The sequence below is a fragment of the Pediculus humanus genome, genomic scaffold, assembly GCF_000006295.1.
Source record: "Pediculus humanus corporis 1103172108289 genomic scaffold, whole genome shotgun sequence".
In the NCBI taxonomy this organism is placed as follows: Eukaryota; Metazoa; Arthropoda; class Insecta; order Psocodea; family Pediculidae; genus Pediculus; species Pediculus humanus.
The window spans coordinates 557,325-564,551 of NW_002987858.1; positions in this window are offsets into that span (position 1 = coordinate 557,325).

The following is a 7,227-nucleotide window of genomic DNA, read 5'->3' on the forward strand; positions in this document are numbered from 1 at the left end:
ATAACAATAACAATAATAATAATAATAATAATAATAATAATAACAATAATAATAATAATAATAATAATAGATTTATCGATCGTTTAAATCGGGGAAAAAAAAATTATTTTTCTTTTTCTTTTTTTTTTTTTTTACAATAAATCATTACAATATTTATTGATATTCGTCTGTGTGTGCGTGCATGCGTGCGTGTGTGCGTTATTTTCTCTCAAAGGAATCAAAATGGAAAAGAAAAAAAAAAAAAAAAAAGGAAAAAAAAAGGAAGGAAAAAAAAAATGAAAAGCGGACTCGATTAAATACGAATACAATTTTTTTATTCCTTTTTTTCCTTTTTTTTTTCTCGTGGGAAATTGATTTTCCATTAAATTTTTTATTTAAAAAAAAATTCTGATTCCACGTTAAATAAATTATAATTTTTTTCCTTTTTTTTTTCCTTTTATTTTTTACCATTGATTCATTTTATTTTTTTTTTTTTTTATATTCTTTCCTACTATACGTTTCATATTCGAAATAAATCATGAAAAAGAAAAATTTAAATGCGAAACATTTCGACTAATAATAATAATGATAATAATAATAATGATAATAATTCTTCGAACGTTTCAAATTCTTTGACATGAATTTTCTTTTCCATAATTATCATTATCATCATGCATGGAATTCCCTTATGAAACCTATAAAATTTAAATTTGTCACGTTTCCAACATGTGAACATTTCATCGTTGATTTTGATTATGGCCATTTTATGTTTCCACACACAAAAAAAAAAAAAGAAAAATCATTCGTCGACGTAACGTTATGTTATCTATTACGTCATCATCATTTATCATTCTTTCGATTGTTTTTGTTATTATCGCCATTGTTTCATCTCAAATCCGCAAACACACATACACATTGAAGCGTTGGAAAAATTTAAATTGTTTAACTCGTTAATAAATTATTATTATTATTATTATTATTATTATTATTATTTGTTTTTTTTTTTGTCTTCTGCTTCGTGTTAAATAATATTATTTTAAAAAAAAAAAAATATAAAAAAATTATAATTTTCCAAGCGGAAATAGAAAAAATGCAAAAAAAAAAAAAAAAATTTTTTTTCGCTTTTTTTAATTTACATTAAAAAAACATTTAAAATAAAATTTTCTTTTTATTTTTTTTTCATCTAATTATTTTGTAATTTAAAATTTCCAGTTTTATAATAATAAAAAAAAAAAAGAAAAAAAGAAAAAAAAAGTGTTAAAAGCTTTTCTTTTTTTTTTTCTTCTGGAATGTTTTTCCAGTTTTCAAAAAAATTAACACAAAAAAAAAAAAAATGAGAGACGTGGCATGGCGTCTTTTTTTCAAATTATACATATATACATGTACTAAAATTTTAAATTTTTATCGATTATTTAATATTAATTCGTTTAATAATAATAATAATAATAATAATAATAATAATAATAATAATAATAATAATGATGATGATGATGATGATGATTAGGTTACACGTGTACAGATTCGAATTACAGTTAAAGTGACACGTCATCATCACGAAAACGTCAATACGAGAATAATAATAAAAATTTTTGTATATTTCAAGGTCGATCCAAGTTAAGAGTGTTAAGGAAGCGGAAGGAAAAATCTGGAAAATGTTCGAAACTCTGGAACGGTAAAAAAATCGTGACACGAACTCGTTAAAAAAAAAAAAAGGCGAAAGGGTGACCGTCATCAAAACCGGGAAAATGTAACCCAGAAAAATAACGAACGAAAAAATTAATTGAAGTAACAAAACACCAACGTGATCAACAAAAAAAAAAAAAAAAAAAAAAAAAACAAATGAAAACTTTTTTTTTTAAACGTGAATTTGATAAGTCACGTGAGTGAGGTCACTGGAAAAATTTTTTCTAAAACCTGGAGAAAAACGCATACGAAATGAAAATCCCTGTTAAAAAAATTACGTAATTTTCGAGATATCGAATAAAGACCTAAAACGAAGACACCATCGACCGTATAAATTTTTTTTCTTTTTAAAACAATAATAATAATAATAATAATAATAATAATAATAATAATAATAATAATAATAATAATAATAATAATAATAAAACATCTAGAAAATTCTATCGTTTCGATTGAAAATGTAACGATGTCACGGTATGAGTGTGTGTGCGTGCGTGTGTTTGTTTTTTTTTTTTTCTCCAACGGGGAAAATCATTGAAATTTCACTTAAATTAAATAAAATACAAAATGCTTTTTGACAACCGAATTTTCCAGAAACTCTCTCCCTTCTCTCTCTCTCACTCGCTCTCTCTTCCTCTTCCCCATTTCTCTCTCTCTCTCTCTCTCTCTCTCTCTCTCTCTCTCTCTCTCTCTCTCTGATTTCGCATATCATTTTACATATATATATATATATATATATTCCACTTTTCGATTTTCATTTTTTTCCCTTTTTTTTTCTCCCTTCCTCCCTCTTTCTCTCTCTCTCTCTTTCATTTTTTACTTTTCCAGTTCCGACAAGAGTTTTTGCTTTCAAGCAAAGAATTTTCCGTTTCAAAGAATGTAAAATAAAAAATTTTTCCTCCTTTTTTTTTTTTTTTTTTTGATCGATGCATTTAAAAATTATTTTTGTTTTGTTTGTATTTCCAAGAATTATTTCTTTTCTTTTCCAGAAAAAAAAAAAAAAAAGTCGCGTAAATAAATTTTATTACGCCGCGTTTTTCTATTTTTTTTTTTTTTTAATATTTTTCTTTTTACGAATTTCCCCCCCCCTCTACCCCCCCAAAAAAAAGTAAAACGAGGGATCGATCGATCGATATCGTATACGTATACGTAAATAAAAATAAAAAATTTACCTTTTTTTTTTACTTTCGTCTGCTTTTTCACTTTTCCCCCTCCTACCCCATTCTCTTTCCTCCTCTCTCTCTCTCTCTATCTCTTTTCCTTCTCAATCTTCCTCATCAATTTAATCTCACCTATAAAAGAGAATAATTTATTTATACCCCGTAATCAAAGTATCGATCGTATAATATCGTATTTATTTTTAAAAAGAGTTTTTAAAAAATTCAAACGGAAATTCATTCCACCTACAATAAATAAATAAATTAATTAATTAATTAATTCATTTCCGTTTCCGTTTGTACCTAACCATGTATGTAGTATCGAACGGGTAAAAGTCAGGTTTTATATTAAACGTTCGAATGAATAACAACCCATCGTAACGATGCACCAACGCAACCAACACCCAAACGTTTTAAGTAATGATATTTAAGTTAACGAAGAAAGTAAGAAAAAGAGAGAGAGAGAGAGAGAGTGAGTGAGAGTGAGAGTGAGAGAGAGAGATAAAGTCAAAAAGGAAGGCCTTTTTCGAAATTGATAGAATAAAAAATGACTGAGTTTATTGCCAAGACCCCAAATCCCAAATTAAATTGACTAACTAACGACTTTGAATAGATTGCAAACGTACGTACGACAAAATAAAATTTCTTTTACTCTCTCTCTCTCTCTCTCATATCATTTCCGCTTTTTTTTCTTTTGGAAAAAAAAAAAAATTTCTTTTACTCATCTAGAAAACAAGAAAGAGGAAGGATTCCATCGAGAAGAAAGAGAAAAAAACAAAAAAACTGCAAGACAAAGAAAAAGAAAAAAGAAAATTGATATGAGAATTTTTTCCACCAAAAAAAAAAAAAAATAAAACTATGAGCGAGAAAAAATAAATGAAACATTGAAAATATATATATATATTTTTTTTTTCATCTAATGCCACGACAAAAAAAAATTTCATCTTTTTTATTATTTTATTTTTTTTTGGAATATTCATTTTCCCTCTCTCTCTCACTCTCCCTCTCGATTCAATTCGTTCGAAAAAAAAAATAAAAAAAAACGTACGAGAATATTATCCGAGAAAATAGCAGAAGATTTTTATTTTTTATTTTTCGCGCCAAAATTTCTTACTAATTACCCGAACCTTTTTTTTTTTTTTTTAATAATTTTTTTTTACATAAAAACAAAAAATCTACCACGATGACTTTTTATTTTATTTTTTTTCTTCTTCTTCTTCCGGTGTCGTCCATTTTGTTATTCCGATAAAAAATGTTTTTTTTTTTTAGTAATAATAATAATGATAATGATAATAATAATAATTTTCAATTAAATTATTTGTCTGGAGAAAAAAAAGAAAAGAAAAGAAAAGAAAGAGAAAATTGAAAACATTAAAAGAAAACCTGGAAGTAAGTTGTAAAAAAAAGAAAAAAAATTATTTTATAGCAAATAAATAAAAAACGCTATAAAAAGAAAGGTTTTTTATTATCATTATTATTACTATTTCTATTATTATTATTATTATCATTATCATCATTGCACAAAAGTAAAAATCATATTTAAAAAAAAAAAAAAAGAAACGAAAGGATAAAGACGAAGAACGAAAATAAAAAAAAATTTTTTTTTTTTGTTTAAATAGCGATTATAGCGGAAATGACGACGACGACGACGATGATAATAATAATAATAATAATAATAATAATAGTAATAATAATTGTTATTATTTAAACGACTGTAACGCGCTATAACCCGAACGAAAAATAATGATAATAATAATTTTTCAAAAAAAATGAGGAGGGAAGGGAATAATTTTCGTTTTTCCGATTCCTTCCTTTTGTAAAAAAATTGTTATTAATTTTATTATTATTATTATTATTATTATTATTATTATTATTATTATTATTATTATTATTATTATTATTTCGTTTTCTCAAGGAATTATCGCACAATAATAATTTCTCCACTATGACTTTTCCAATCGCTCGAAGCAATAAAAAATAAAATGAAAAGAAAAGAAAAGAAAAACGTTCGGACGACGATAACCGACCGACAAACGAACAAAAAAAAAAATGGAAGAAGTGGTAGCAGAAGACATAAAATTGGCAGGTCAAACCGACAGGAAGGAAAAGAAAAAAAAAAAATTTTTTTTTTTTCCTTTTTTCAGAGATTTTCAACCCCGGAAATTCGTCTCCCACCTCCCAAAATTGAATTTTTCATCGTTTTACTCTTTCCTTTTATCTCCCATTCATTTTCCAGTCCTCCTCCTCCTCCCCCTCCTTTTCCTACTCCTTCTACTCCTTCTCCTGCCACTACTGCCCTTTCCTAAAGTGGTTTCCATAAAAAAAAAAAGTCAAGAATCGATTTCACTTGAACTTGGCAAAAAAAAGGAACAAAGGTGACTTTAATTATACATCATCATCATCATCATCATCATCATCATCATTATTATTATCATTTTTTTTGATTTTTCCATTGGCAGGACTTAACACTCGAAATAAAAATACAAAAATTTACATAAGTTAAATAAACACAATCGAAATTACGTAGTCGCATTCATGCGAGTAAAAAAACGAAACGATTCCAAAAATTTTTTTTTTTTTTTCCGGGAACGATACGACGACTCACCGGAAACCGGATATAAAAGGGAGGTTACGGAGGGAAAGGGAGAAAAAAGAAAAAAACCCGTTAAAACATTTTTTTTTCCAAACGAAATCAAATTACGACGATTTTTTTAAAACAATAATATTATATTAAAAATAATCGTTTATAATCTTTTCGTTTTATTATTATTATTTTGACTCATTTTCTGTTGCCACGACGATTTTTACGCATTTTTATACATTTATTTAATTAACGTTTTAGTTTAAAAAAAAAAAAAAAAAAAACCGATAATGGCTTGTAAATTTTCATATCACATAATTAATCATTATTTTTTTTATAAAAATAAAAATAAAAGTTTTCAAAACGGAAGTGAAAAATCGTTAAATAAAACGGAAATGAATTTTTTTAAATTAAAAACCACCCCCAACCACCAAACCCCCCCCCCAAATAAAAAATAAAAATAAAAATGTAAACAAAAAATCGATAATTAATTTTTTTTTTTTTCTTTAACAAAATAAAAATTCGGGTTAATGTATTTTTCATAGGTCGTGAACAATAATAATGATAATAATAATGATGATGATGATAATGATAATTAAATAAATTTATCGCCATTTTCTCAAACGATTTCGAAGAACGACAGGAAGGAAGTACAAATAATAAAAAAAAGTAGCAGAAGGAAAATAAGGAATTCAATTTCAGTTCGTCCAAACAAGAACAGACCTATACCTACATAAGGGGGGTAAGTGGCCTAGAACCCTTTCGAGGCATTGGGGATGAACCGACCCTTGTTTCGTGGGGATGAAACTGGGTACTTGATCCAAATAGGGAAAATGCGGAGCTACAACGTGAAAGGAAAACGGATGAACGATCAACGGGATTCAGGACCCTGAACATCTCTCTCTCTCTCTCTCTCTCTCTCTCTCTCTCTCCCCGGAACTCGCAGACTTTAGAGACAGGAAAGATGATGGCAGCTCGGAACTGTCTCTCTAAGGGTAAAAAAGAGGAAGTACCGGGATTTTCGCCAAGTGGGATTTCCACCCTCGCGAGTGTGGGTCTGATGGTTCTGTCTCAGGACGGGGTTGAACTCGGAAACACCCCTCCTCCCGGAAAGAACACGATGAAACACGTCCAGGAGATTTAGTTGGGTAGTGGCTTCGCCTGAGTCCTCCTCCCACTCTCCCAACTACCGCGTTGGGGAAATTAGTACAAAATGCGTTTCTCCTAGGGTAACAAAAAAAAAGCTAGCAGAAGAAAAATAATGAAAAAAATAAAAATAATAATAATAATGACGATGAAGATGATGATGATGATAATAACTAAATAAATTTATCGTTAAAACGATTTAGAAAAGCGACAGAAAGGAAAGATATAAATAATAAGAAAAAAAAAACAGGTAGCAGAAGAAAATATGGGAAAAAATTAATAATAATAATAATAATAATAATAATAATAATAATAATAATAAAGAGAAAATCGAATTTTAAGCGGTTAAAACGTTAAAATTTAATTTTATTGTCGCGTTCGAATATTAATAACGAATGCGGTTAATTATGTAAATTTCCCGTATGTAACAATATACTCGCGTTATTTCATTTTATAATCATTTCAACCCTAAGAAAAGGGATTGTTGTTGTTGTTTGTTTGTTTGTTTTTAAATCCTTTGAGAAAGGAATAATTTCTTCAATTTTAACTTAAATCGTAATTGATTCCGATTAATAATAATAAATTAATAATTTCGAATGAATTAAAATACAAAACGTAAATCCCGTATTGAATTTCTAACGCAAAGTGGAAATTTTTTTTTTTTTTTTTTTTTTTTTTTTT